This window comes from Hordeum vulgare, chromosome 2H (assembly GCF_904849725.1).
Source record: "Hordeum vulgare subsp. vulgare chromosome 2H, MorexV3_pseudomolecules_assembly, whole genome shotgun sequence".
Classification (NCBI taxonomy): Eukaryota; Viridiplantae; Streptophyta; class Magnoliopsida; order Poales; family Poaceae; genus Hordeum; species Hordeum vulgare.
The window spans coordinates 442,472,967-442,487,837 of record NC_058519.1 but is presented as its reverse complement, the minus strand read 5'-3'; positions in this window follow the sequence as shown (position 1 = coordinate 442,487,837).

Here is a 14,871-nt window from a genome sequence, read left to right as displayed (position 1 = left end):
TCAAATTGGAGTTTATTAAAACTTTTTAAGTAAATGCAATGAGTGCCATGATTTTCATTGTTTGTGTGGATGCTTGAGTGTGTGGATCTAAAAACAATATTTTTATAACATAACATTTCCAAAAAGATCCTTTTTCTCACTTTGATTAATTCAAAACAATGCTTTGGGGGTTGCACTACAAGTCCCTAATTCCAAGGGGGTGCCTTCACCCAAAGATTGTATTATGATTTTAGCACTATTAAAACTCTCCAAAATCATAAAATAATTATTTTATAAAATATTTTTCTATTTCACTTGCATGTCCTTTGTGAGGCCAAAAATGATATTTCTGAGAGAAAAATTATTTTTCTCCCTTACGAAAATATGAGAAAAATTTGAGATACTCAGAGGACATATATTGCGGATCATGCCAAGTTTCACCTCATTTAAAGGTGGTTTGGTTCACCAAATGGTTCTAAAACCCTTCTTGTCGAGAAGCAAATTGTAGCAACTCTACACAGCAAAGTTTGTCCAAATGGCCTGAAACTTTACATGAGTGCTCAATACCCCAAATGAGGAGACCCTACCAAGAATTGGATTTGTGGGGATTAATTTACTCACATTCTCCTTTAATAAGAAAGGACTGTCCCTTTGGGTTGTTTTCAAGTTTATATAGTCAAACTTGTCCAATGGAGCTCAAATTTGGTAGAGCGTCCTACTTTTTCATAACACAGAATCATGTTAAATTTCAGCACCATTGGCGGAGGTTAGCTACCCCAAACCCATATCAAACACCTTCAGCCAGATTGGTCAAACATCACCTAGCAGTCTCTACACCCACTCCCTTCCCATTAATGTTGGGGATATTACCTGCGGTATAACCGGCCCTAGATGGGCCAGGTCATTAAAAGGGCGACTCAACAATTGGTAGTACACCCCTTGGCCTGGGAGCCGAATGGTGGTTCAAGAGCTATACAGAAGATAGACTGCCAGGGAGGTTTCCAGTCTTGGAAGGCACGGCAACTTAGAGATAGGGGAAGCTACGATTTCTAGCATAGCGAGGACTCTTGTAAACCCTAGGGCCTCGACATGTATATAAAGGCGAGTCCCTGGGAAAGATAGGGCAAGTTTGAAATCATCAAGAGCTAGGTCAGGCGAGTTACGCCCTCCTTGTAATCAAAACTATCATCAATCTACACAAACGAGGACGTAGGCTTTTACCTCCACTCGAGGGGCCGAACCTGGGTAAATCTGAGACTCGCTTTCGCTCACCCCCTTTAAGTCGCAACCAAGGTGCGATGGCTCCATCTTCAAGTCCTTTCATGAGGACATCTACCGTGACAAAACCACACAGGTTGCGCTAATACGTCTCTGTCGTATCTACTTTTCCAAACTCTTTTGCCCTTGTTTTGAACTCTAATTTGCATGATTTGAATGGAACTAACCCGGACTAACGATGTTTTCAGCAGAATTGCCATGGTGTTGTTTTTGCGCAGAAATAAAAGTTCTCGGAATGACCTGGAAATTTACGAGGATTTTTTGTGAAATATATAAAAAATACTGGCGCAAGAATCAACCGGAGGGGTGGAGCGCGGATCCCAAAAGCCCACCAGGCGCGGGCCCCCCTGGTCGCGTCTAGGAGGCTTGTGGGGCCCTCAGAGCTCCGCCGCCTCCAACTCCAGCTCTATTTAGTCCCTTCCATCCAGAAAAAAATCAAGGAGAAGAGTTCATTGCGTTTTACGATACGAAGGCGCCACCACCTGATGTTCTTCCTCTCAAGGGCAGACCTGGAGTCCATTCTGGGCTCCGGAGAGCGGAGATCGTCGCCATCGTCATCACAAACCTTCCTTCATCGCCAATTCCATGATGCTCTTCACCGTTCGTGAGTAATCTCATCGTAGGCTTGCTGGACGGTGATGGGTTGGATAAGATCTATCATGTAATCGAGTTAGTTTTGACGGGGGTTGATCCCTAGTATCCACTATGTTCTGAGATTGATGTTGCTACTACTTTGCCATGCTTAATGCTTGTCACTAGGGCCCGAGTGCCATGATTTCAGATATAAACCTATTATGTTCTCGTCAATATATGTGTGTTCTTGATCCTATCTTGCAAGTTGTAGTCACCTACTATGTATTATGACCCGGCAACCCCGGAGTGACAATAGCCTTAACCACTCCCGGAGATGACCATAGTATGAGGAGTTCATGTATTCACTAAGTGCTAATGCTTTGTTCTGGTTCTCTATGAAAATTAGAACCTTAATATCCCGTAGTTTCCATTAGGACCCCGCTGCCACGGGAGGGATGGACAATAGATGTCATGCAAGTTCTTTTCCCTAAGCACGTATGACTACATACGGAATACATGCCTACATTATATTGATGAACTGGAGCTAGTTACATATCTCTCCGTGTTATAACTGTTGCATAATGAATAACATACGGCATAATTATCCATCACCGATCCAATGCCTAGGAGTTTTTCCTACTGGTCCTTGCTACGTTACTTTGCCGCTACTGTTGTCACTGCTGCTACTGTTACTCTGTCACTACTGCTGTCACTGTTGCTACTGCTGCTGTCATACTACTGTGCTACTGATACTTTGCTGCAGATACTAAATCTTTCAGGTGTGGTTGAATTGACAACTCAACTGCTAATACTTGAGAATATTCTTTGGCTTCCCCTTGTGTCGAATCAACAAATTTGGGTTGAATACTCTACCCATGAAAACTATTGTGATCCCCTATACTTGTAGGTTATAAAGTCTATTTTTTGGCGCCGTTGCCGGGGTTGCATAGATCTATTCTGTGAGTCACTTGGGATTTACATCTGCTAATCACTATGAGAAATCTCAGAGATCCAAAAACTAAAGTCTTGCCCTCAACTACGAGGACAGGTAAAGAACTGCCATCTAGCTCTGCACTTGATTCACCTTCAGTTATGAGTAAGTTTGCGACACCACCTCCTGCTAGAAATTTTGATATGTCGCCTGTGCTTGATGATGCTACTTCTGATGTCCATGATGCTTGTGATGATGCTTTGCTTGATACTGCTTTGCCACTAGGTGCATTCCTTGATGCACAAATTGCTAGAGTTCCTGCTAGATGTGATGATACTTCTAAAACTGCTAAGATTATTGAAGTAGAACCTGCTATTTCACCTGTTAGAACTAGCTCTCCTAGATATGAATTGTCTGATATGCCTGAGGGTTATGTTATGGAGGGAGAGATTGCTGAGGACTTTCTTGCTTGTAAGGATAGCTATGATGTTGAGAATTTACTGCGCAAATGGAAAGAAAAATCTTTGAACGCTAGGATGAGATATGTAACATCCCAAATTTTTGGAATGTTAATATAATTATTATATTGTTTGTTTGCTTGCTCGAGTGAAATTTGAGACTTTTCAAAAACTTTTGAATGAGAGGGAATAAAATGACTTTCCCCTTCTCCGGTAAATTCAAATTCAGCCAGTTAAAAGTAAAGAGAGAAGATGACATGACTTCTTCAACTATAAAGAATTTGAATGGAGTTTGCATTTGAATTCTTTCAAATTTTTCTTTTGCATTTCTATTTGTTTTCTTCGTGCAAGAAGTGCCGGGAAATAATTTCTTGCAAGCAAGAAAGAGAGGAGGAATATGACCCTCCAAAATGACCAAGGGCACTTTTGATATATTTTGAGCCAAGGAAACACAAATTTTGTGGAGAAAATAATTTCAAAAAGAAAATAAAGCCTAAGGGATTTTTTCTAAAAAAAACATTTTTTAAAAGTTTTTATTTTGGTGTTGGAAAAATGATAAACGAGTAGGAAATATTTTTCTGAAAATTTTGGTATATAATACCCCATATAAGTTATTTTTATTTTGTTTCCTTTCATTCTTTTTCTTGTTGTTTAGGAAAACATCGGGAGATTTTTTGGGCCAGATTCCCCATCACTAGGGATCCAGATCCCTGGCCAACCGCCACAAGCCCCCCCCCCCAGCGCACCCCCTCTTTCTTTTTTATTTTCTTTATTTCTTTTTTCCTTCCCTCTTCTTCTTCTTTCCTTCTTTCTTCCCCACGAGACCTTCCTTCCCAGCGCACCAGCCCCTTCCATGGCGCGATCCCCTGGATCACGGGATCCCCCCCCCCCGATCTCGCGTCCCCTTCCTTTCCACGAGCTCCACCTGCCCCTATATAAGTTCCCCGCTCCACGCCCCCCCCCTCGGCCCCCTCCTCCCACGCAATAACCACTACGCCCCTGCCCTCCCTTCGCAGGAGAGGAGCTCCAGTAGGAAATCCTCCACGCCGCCCCGGCCACTACCGCTCCTCCCCGCCCTAGCCAACGCCACCGGAGAAACCCCCATCGTCACCGCAGCCCATTTTCCCACCGAACACCCGAGCTCCTCGCCTCACGCCACCGCACCGCCTCGCCGGAGTCCGAGCACCACCACCACACCCCCGAGCCTCGGACTGCTCCTCCCGTTGCCCCCACATCACCCCGACACCACCACTGGGCGCGGAAGGCTCACCGCCATCGACTGGAGCCTTTTCCCTTGCTGGAGACCCCCTGGATCCGCCATCCTCGTCGACCACCGTCTCTCTGCCTTGCCGGAATAGAGCTCCAGCAACTCCCCACGGTGAGCACCCCCCCACCCCCTGGTAGCCGTCGGATCTAAACGAACGCATCACATTAGATATCACGTACCCCTTCGGTCTTTTAATTAAAAACCGAACGGTTTTCTTCACTTAATATTAGCCAGGGAGATTTTGTTTACGTTGCGGCCGTTCGTCCGTTAGTCACTACAGCACACACACCCTGACCAATCAGAAGATGCCACGTGGACCCCCTGTTCACAAATCAGTTTTTTTCTTTTTTCTGTTTTAATTCCAAAACAGAGAAAGTTCCAATCTTGTTTTAATCATAACTTTTGATATAGAGATCCACTGAGGTTGATTCTTTTTCCAGTAGATCACAATTTTTCTTTAGTTTTTAAAAACATATAATTTGTATATCTTTGAAATTTTCAAATTTGAATTAGATCAGATTTAGTGTAAACCTTGTTTTGCTTATTATGGGAGTTTAGAAATAGCTTTTAATTTGATTCTTTTTGCTATGGATCACTAGTGATCTTAGTTATCAGTGGTAGAAATTTCAGAATTATTTGAGTATCTTAGCACATTGTTTCTTGTGAAATAATTTATGTTTCACCTCTTTTAGGATTATGCCTATTTCCTTTTCTATAATTGTTTTTAAATTATTTTCTTTTATATTTCAGAAAGATTATGTTTTGTTTCTGTTAGTTAACAGTAGGTTTGCAACAAGTTTTGATTTTATTTGTATATGTTATCATGAAATCAATTCTAGTTCTCTAATAACTTGCAATTGGTTTCTCCACTGTTTCAAATCCCGTTTGGAAATACTTTCAAATAGTTTAGTGAAAAATGCCTTATTTTATTTTAGTTAAATTTATATCTTAGTTCCCTGTTATTATTTTCTGTTGGAAAAAAACTATTTAGTGTTTGATGTAGTAGAAGACTCCCTAGTCTTATTTGAAGTTTCCTTCGGATTCCTATTCTCTCTCTTTTGTTTTGATTGCTAGAAAGATTCCTAGTATGAGTGCTTATGTGAATGATATGTTTGTTATATAGATTTCATCGGAGAGTGACGAGTAGTCTATCAAGTTATTTCTCGAGAAATTCTTCTTCGTCAGCATCGCCAGGCAAGTCATTTGATCATGTATCACCTATGTTTTATGCATTGTAGTTCTACCATCCTATGCCCAATTGCATGCTGAGTAGGTACTTGGAAATTATGGTTACATATTGTAGTATCATGTGGTAGGCACCCAACAACCCCGTTACTTGGTCCGGGATGACAAATTTCATATTGCTATGCTTGAGTAGACGGTATTCTGGTTGAGAGTTTATCACGAGTGATGCAAGAATAATTTAATAACCAAGACCGGTTAAGTCAAGACTTTTCAAGACCTCGTGATGCAATGCAACTCTGGGTGTAGGACGGTTGATCGGCTCCCTGGAGAAACCAGTGGATGACCCAGGATGCTGGAGATGGCCATGACATCTTGCGGAATGCTTCACCCAGTCTCAAAGACACGGACGGATATTTTCAAGACCCAAGGCTTTTCTGGCTTGGTTGGACAATGCGGGGACTCTGGACAGGCGGTGCTACCAGATGTAGAAGAACGGTAGGATTGGATGGGCACCGACAGGGATTCAGAGGGACCCGTTGAAAGACCATGTTTTGATCATCCGGTCTTCAAAGACCCTGAAGTGCGAGGACATACACGGAGGCGATCAAATCTTGTGGGGAACGTGTGCAAAACTCTGCAGAGTACTCAAACCTAATCGATTAGCCGTGTCCACGGTGATGGACAACTTGAGCCAAAGGAACTGAAGTTATCTGAAATTCTCAACACAAATAATAATATTGATGTGGGTATTATTGAAAACATGGGTACGAGAATTGGTTGGTGGAACAATCTCGTTCACAACCAACAATGTAGTAACATTTTTCTTTTAGCCCTCTCTTGATGTAGGAGAAAACTTGCTTTTCGCTAAAAACTTATAGCACCACCTGCCATATATGCATATAGTATAGATGATTACTTTTCACTCCTCTCTTATTTGACTTGCCGGCATATTCAATATGCTGACCTACACGGCTGCAACGTCTTATGTTGCAGATATTTTCCTTCGACGAGTAATAGTACGATTCAGGGTTACGGTCTACACTCAACTTGCCGTTGGTGTTTATTGGGACTCCACTCCCTTGACTGCTTCCGCTGAGATATTTAAGGTATATATCAGTTTTACGCTATTTCCATGTGATTGCACTTTGATATATACGTTGATGTACTGTGTGTGACAGCATACTGATCCAGGGATGGCACAGAAACACACAGGCTTGACTCGTTTTGAGCCGGGTCGCTACAAAATATGACCCGAAGTTTGCTACTTCGCCTATCTTTGTGACCGTAAGGATTATGAATTCTCTGTCGACCCTGAGTTAATCGTTGTGGTCGAATCTGATCCCTTTCACAGTTATGAGTCTGAAACGGTTGTAGCACATCTTACCAAACTGCACGATATAGCCACCCTATTCACGAGTGAGGAAAAGATCTGGCACTACTATATCCTTAAGTTGTTTCCTTTCTCACTAAAGGATGATGCTAAGACTTGGTTCACTTCTCTTGCTCCTGGTTGTGTGCGTAGCCCCCAGGATATGATCTACTACTTCTCTGAAAAATATTTCCCTGGACATAAGAAGCCAGCTGCCTTGCAAGAAATATATATTAATATATGCAAGTTGAAGAAGGGAGTCTCCCACAAGCTTGGGGGAGGCTCGTCCAGCTACTGAATGCTTTGCCTGATCACCCTCTTGAGAAGAATGAAATACTTCATATCTTCTATAATGGACTAACCGATGCTTCTAAGGACCACCTAGATAGTTGTGCCGGTTTTGTTTTTAGGGAACGAACCGTAGAACAAGCTGAGATCATATTGAATAATATCTTGTGCAATGAGAATGCTTGGACTAATCCCGAACCACCTCCAAAGCCAACTCCTAAGAAAAGAGGTATCTATTCCTCAGTCCTGAAGATATGCAAGAAGCTAAGAAATCTATGCAAGAGAAAGGCATTAAATCTGAAGTTGTCAAAAATTTACCACCTATCGAAGAGATCCATGGTCTCGATAACCCGATACAGGTAGTTGAGGTAAATTCTCTTCGTAGATTCAATGAAAGTGATATTCCTTTTGATATACCTGCTAGCTTATGCGTGGATGAATTTGACAACTTTGTTGCTAAACAACAAAGTTTCAATGATTATGTTATCAGACAATTGGAACAGAATGCTCGTATGCTTAGTCATTTAAGTGCTTGTGTGGACAGAAATGTCAATGATGTTAAGCTGTTGAGTAAACATGCCTCTATGGTTACTACTCAAGTAGAACAAGTACTTAAGGCTCAGAATGACTTGCTCAATGAGTTGAATGACAATTCTGTCAGAGTCTTCTCTAGAGGCGGTAGAATGACCCAGGAAGCTTTGTATCCTCAGGGTCATCCTAAGAGAACTGAACAAGATTCACAAGGAGTTAGCACTGATGCACCTAGTCATCCTAGGAAGAAGAAGAAAGATGATAGGAACTTGCACGCTAGCAACCCTGTTGCTGTTACACGTGAGAATCCAAACGATATCTCTGTTTCTGATGCCGAAACGCAATCTGGTGATGAACATGAGCCTATTGAAAATATCGATAGTGATGTTCATGTTGATGCTCAACCTAGCAATGATAAGGATGTGGAGATTGAACTAGTTGATCTTGATAACCCACAGCCTAAGAATAAGAGATACGATAAGAATTACTTTGCTGCTAGGAAGCATGGTAAAGAAAGGGAACCATGGGTTCAGAAACCCATGCCCTTTCCTCCCAAACCATCCAAGAAAATGGATGATGTGGATTTGGAGCGATTTTTTGAAATGATTAGACCTGTCTTTCTGCAAATGTGTTTGACACATATGCTCAAAATGTCTCTGTATGCTAAGTACATGAAGGATATTGTGACTAATAAGAGGAGAATGCCTGAGGTTGAGATTTCCACCATGCTCGCTAATTATACCTTCAAGGGTGGAACTCCTAAGAAACTAGGTGATCCCGGAGTGCCCACTATACCTTGCTCCATTAAAGGAAACTACGTTAGAACTGCTTTATGCGACCTTGGAGCCGGTGTTAGTGTTATGCCTCTCTCTCTTTATCGTATACTTGAACTAGATAAGTTGACACCCACTGAAATCTCTCTGCAAATGTTCGACAAATCAACTGCTTTCCCTTTCGGCATTTGCGAGGATGTGCCTGTTGTGGTTGCTAATGTCACTATCTTAACAGACTTTGTTATTCTGGATATTCCCAAGGATGATGCCATGGCGGTCATCCTTGGAAGACCCTTTTTAAACACTTTAGGGGTTGTTATTGATTGCAACAAAGGCAATGTCACTTTCCATGTCAACGGTAATGAGCATACGGCGCACTTTCCGAAGAAACAATATCGAGTACATTGCATCAATGCTATCGAAAAAACTTCATTGATTCTTATTGGGAACTTTAAATGCCCTATACCTACTTTTAAGATGAAGTATGATTTGCTTGTTGGGGATATGCACATCCCCATTGAGCTAACCTAGTGACTATTCGAAAATTCGCCGTTCTCTTGTTTATGTGATTCGAAAAAGTTTGTCAAGGAGACTTGATCAACCTCATTGACGGATTTCTTTCGATGACCATGGGATGGATGAATCGAGGAGTCACAACCCTCTGTTCCAAGCTTTCACCTTTGGTTGCTTAGAAGAAAAATGATAGATTTAGTTTTAGTTTTCCCTCTTTTCTTCTTTTTGCATCCCGTAGAAAAGTGTCCCAAAAATAAAAGTTCTCCGAATGCCGTGAAAATCAAGTATGATTTTTTCTGGAATTTTTGAAAAATTCTGAGATGCAGAGCTAGTCAGGGGGATGCACCAGTGGGCCACAAGCCCAGGAGGCGTGGGCACCCCCCGGCCGCGCCTACCAGGCTTGTGGGGCCCACGTGTCCCCCTCCACTTATTCTAGATCCCATCTCCTTCTCCTACCTCCAGAAAAAATCATTCCACAGCTCAAACTCGTTCTTCTTTTGTGTGTTGGGAGCTTTCCTGTGTAAATAGTTTTCTTTTTCTTTGGGTCAAGGTAGAAGACCATTGTTACAATGTTTAGTGGCTCTCGCATGCATATTTGTTTATCTGTCAAAGAGCCATATTACTTTGTCTTCTCCTTTGTGTTTGCTTGCAGATTCCAGCTTAGTCCAATGCACGCGCACTCTTATTATTGTTCACATCATTCAGTCGTGCAAGTGAAAGGCAATAATGACGATATATGATGACGTGACTGAGCCTGGAAAAGTTGATATGAACTCGATCTATTTTGTTTTTGTAAATATGACTAGCTCATCGTCCAAGATTCAGCTTTGTTGTGAGAGAAACATGTTTGCAATGACAACTTAGAGATTATAGTTTCGGATGCCATGCTTAATTAGCTTGATGCTCATAATGGTTTGTCTTGGATGCCAACATGAATTTTGAGATGATTATGATGTAGTGTGATAGGATGGTATCCTCCTTTGAATGATTCAAGTGGCTTGGCTTGGCGCATGTTTACGCATGTAGTTGAAACAAAATCAACATAGCCTCTATGATATTCATGTTCATGGTGATTTATGTCCTACTCATGCTTGCACTCAATTTTGGTTAATCTCAATGCATTTTGATGACTGTTGTCGCTCTCTAGTTGGTCGCTTCCTAGTCTTTTGCTATCCTTCACCTGTACTAAGCGGGAATATTGCTTGTGCATCCACTTCCATAAACCCAAAGTTGTTCCATATGAGTCCACCATACCTACCTATATGCGGTATCTACCTACTGTTCCAAGTAAATTTGCATGTGCCACTCTCTAAAGCTTCGAGAAATAATCTGTTTTGCATGCCCGAACCGCTCATGTGGTGACAAGGGGCGATCAGTATCTTCCATGCTAGGCGTGTTATCCTCGATATGTGTTTATTAACTATCACTCACGAGAAAGGGGCCGGTAATTGGAATGCCCAGTTCCATGGTCAAATCGGAAAGATAATTGCAAACGAAACTCCCCCTAGATTGTTGTTGGTATGGACGGCACCCGAGTATTCGGCTAGTCGTGGAGTGTGATTGATCGGTGGTGGGGGAGTCAAAACTTTACTTTTCTGTTTGGGAACCGCCTATAGTATGTGTAGCATTGAAGATGGTGAAAACTCTTGGTCATTGCGTTGACAATGAAAGCATGCCACCCAAAATTATTATCTCTGTTTTCAAAGCTTGAGCTCTGGCACCTCTGCAAATTAATGCTTCCCTCTACGAAGGGCCTATCCATTTGTTTTTCTATTGAGTCATCCTCTTCTTATAAAATCACCAACTAGAGAGCACCTCTGTCATTTTTATGCTTTGCTTTTAATTGTTATAGAGTATGACTGTGACTGGATCTTCTTTCCCATGAATTACAATGTTCAGTCAGCCCTTGGTTTTCGAAGGTGCTCTGCATTTATGTTTTGCGGTCTCAGAAAGAGCTAGCGAGATACCATCTGTTCATATTGCTTCATGATTGTTTTGATTGAAGTGTTGATGTTTGAGACTTATTATTATTGCTTGCTAGTTGATTATGCCGTTGATATGAGTTCCTCTTGAGACCTAAATGTCATTGCTTATGTGGTTAGCTTATGATCTTGCTGAAAATCTGAATATGAGTTAGACATAATTGCAACAACAAGAGCAAACAGAGTTCATAAAAGTTTTTCTTTTGTCTCTTTCAGTTTGTCAACTGAATTGCTTGAGGACAAGCAAGGCTTTAAGCTTGGGGGAGTTGATACGTTCGAATCGTATCTACTTTTCCAAACTCTTTTGCCCTTGTTTTGGACTCTAATTTGCATGATTTGAATGGAACTAACCTGGACTAACCATGTTTTCAGCATAACTGCCAAGGTGTTGTTTTTGCGCAGAAAAGAAAGTTCTCGGAATGACCTAGAAATTTACGAGGATTTTTTGTGGAATATATAAAAAATACTGGCGCAAGAATCAACCGGAGGGGTGGAGCGAGGAGCTCACAAGCAAACCAGGAGTGAGCCCCCCTGGCCGCGCCTAGCAGGCTTGTGGGGCCCTCGGAGCTCCGCCGCCTCCAACTCCAGCTCTATTTAGTCCCTTCCGTTCGGAAAAAATCAAGGAGAAGAGTTCATCGCGTTTTACGATACGGAGGCGCCGCCACCTCCTGTTCTTCCTCTGGAGGGCAGATCTGGAGTCCATTCTGGGCTCCAGAGAGGGGAGATCATCGCCATCGTCATCAACCTTCCTTCATCGCCAATTTCATGATGCTCTTCACCGTTCGTGAGTAATCTCATCGTAGGCTTGCTAGACGGTGATGGGTTGGATGATATCTATCATGTAATCGAGTTAGTTTTGACGGGGATAGATACCTAGTACCCACTATGTTCTGAGATTGATGTTGCTACTACTTTTCCATGCTTAATGCTTGTCACTAGGGCCCGAGTGCCATGATTTCAGATCTGAACCTATTATGTTCTCATCAATATATGTGTGTCCTTGATCCTATCTTGCAAGTTGTAGTCGCCTACTATGTGTTATGACCCGGCAACCCCGGAATGAAAATAGCCGGAACCACTCCCGGAGATGACCATAGTATGAGGAGTTCATGTATTCACTAAGTGCTAATGCTTTGTTCCGGTTCTCTATTAAAAGGAGAACCTTAGTATCCCGTAGTTTCCATTAGGACCCCGCTGCCACGGGAGGGATGGACAATAGATGCCATGCAAGTTCTTTTCCCAAAGCATGTATGACTACATACGGAATACATGCCTACATTACATTGACGAACTGGAGCTAGTTACTTATCTCTCCGTGTTATAACTATTGCCTGATGAATAACATCCGGCATAATTATCCATCACCGATCCAATGACTATGAGTTTTTCCTACTGGTCCTCGCTACGTTACTTTGCCGCTACTGCTTTCTTTGTTGTTACTGTTACTCTATCACTATTGTTGTCACCGCTGCTACTGTTGCTATCACACTACTTTGCTACTGATACTTTACTGCAAATACTAAGTGTTTCAGGTGTGGTTGAATTGACAACTCAACTGCTAATACTTGAGAATATTCTTTGGCTTCCCCTTGTGTCGAATCAACAAATTTGGGTTGAATACTCTACCCTCGAAAACTGATGCGATCCCCTATACTTGTGGGTTATCAGGCGCCCACCGTGGGGCTAGCGCACGGTGGACTTGAGTTCTCAAAGGTATTACATCATGACGAAGAGCCGTCGCGGAAGGTACTACATCGACAACTCGCTGTTGGGGCCAGAAGCTGATTCAGGCGAATCTGGTTATAGAATCCCCTTTGCCAAAATCAACATCTACATCGGCATGATTGGAACACCCGTGCCTGAGCCGGACATCTCCACCGACTTCGTCGAGCCGGCCAGGTACGTCCTCCCCATCACACGACAGGACAGGAGTCGCCGTGCTTTCGTCGGTTTTACGCAAGGAAATAATGTACAGGACAAACCGGCGACCTAGGAGGTCACCCCCGTGAATTCTGACGGCGGGTCATCCATGGGCGAGACAGATTCAATCCATCATCTTCACGAAGGAAAACTCGGAGGGCTGTCACTGGCGATGGACCCCGAGATCCTTGAGAGATCCCATCGACAAATCACCATCTATATGGCAGGGGTGGCACATCCTCAGCAAAACCCGGCTGGCAACAATGAGACCGGAGGGACTTCGAAAACCCCGGCTCAAGCCATGGCGGAGTTAGCGACGGAGGTCACCAGGATCATGGCAACCGCCGTGACACCCGAGAATCAGGAGTCGATCAACGCCGAGCTAGCGAAGCTGCGGGAGGCGATGGCCAAAGCCCAGCGGAACATGGAAGCAAACGCTTCCAGGGTAGAGACGCAGCAGGTTGCGATCGCAGCAGAGACGGAACGGCTCAACACCGAAGGTTGGCGGCTCGAGAGACAACAGCATGCGTCCGACACCGTTCACCAAAGGAGACACCACGGACGCATCCCGGCCGACTTACACCCAACTCGCCTCTTCAACACCCCACGCACCCCTGGGGCGGGTCCTGATCGACCTTTACAAACTATTCGGAGGGGAGGTCCGGTTCGACCACCTAACCCGTCGTCGCCTCAACCAGTTGATGCCCACGCGACTCGCTTCCAGACGCCACGAGGCCACTTCTCGAATCATGTGGATAATGTGCTAGCGGCAACCCGCCACCTGGAGTCCCTCCCGATTTACGAAAACTCCCCGGCCGAGATAGAGTCGAGAAACGCCATCGAGATGCTAAAGACGGCCGTGGTCGAACATGCGCAATATTCTCACAGCCTCGACCGGTTACACTCCACGCCCCAGGTGAGTCACACTAGAAGTCTACACGAGGACTTACCCGCAGTAACCAGCGGGCAACGACGCCTTCCTCAAAACGACCCGCTTGGGATGCCCGACACACGAGCCCAAGACATTGTGGACATAGCGTGAGCTGCGCGTTAGATAGAAACAACAGCCACAACGGGTCAGGTTTATCCGGCTTACACCCAGATACCTCCCGCGCCTCTTGATGTTGGAGGCAAGCACATTGGGGTGTCATGTGTCATGCCCGCTCTATGCAATGAGCAGATGTCGAAGGACTTCAAAGGACCCAAGAAGGTGCCTAATTACACGCCAGATCTAGAACTAGGGTCATGAATCGAGATTTACGAACTTGCAATGGATATGCTCGACGTAAACGAGGCGGTTTGCGCCAAATACTTCACTATGATGCTTGAAGGAATGGCGCGTGAATGGTTAAAAATCTTGCCGCCTAACTCCATCAGCACTTGGGCAGAACTAAAAGAGCATTTCATCAAGAATTTCAGAGGGACATGCAAACGCACGATGACCATTGTCGACCTACAACACTGCGTCCAGCGGCCGGATGAGTCGGCCCATCATTGGACTCGGCGAGTCGCAGAAGTTATACATTCATCAGAGGGCATCTCGGCGGCTCAGGCGGTGTTGATCCTGGAGAAAAACTACCATTACGAGCCTCTGGTGCTGAAGCGGGGGCGACTTAAGCGTAAAGTACAAGACATGGGCGAGTTAATGGATACCCTCACCAGATATGCCGATTCAGATGACACCAAGGATCCTAGAGTGGACGACGACAAAGGTAGCACCGCCAGGAGGGGCAAGTCGTCGAAGGGCCATTCCTAGTTTCAAGGCCGGGGCAACCACCATCATGGTGGGCAAGGCAAAAGGAGACAATAGGAGGGTCCCATAGA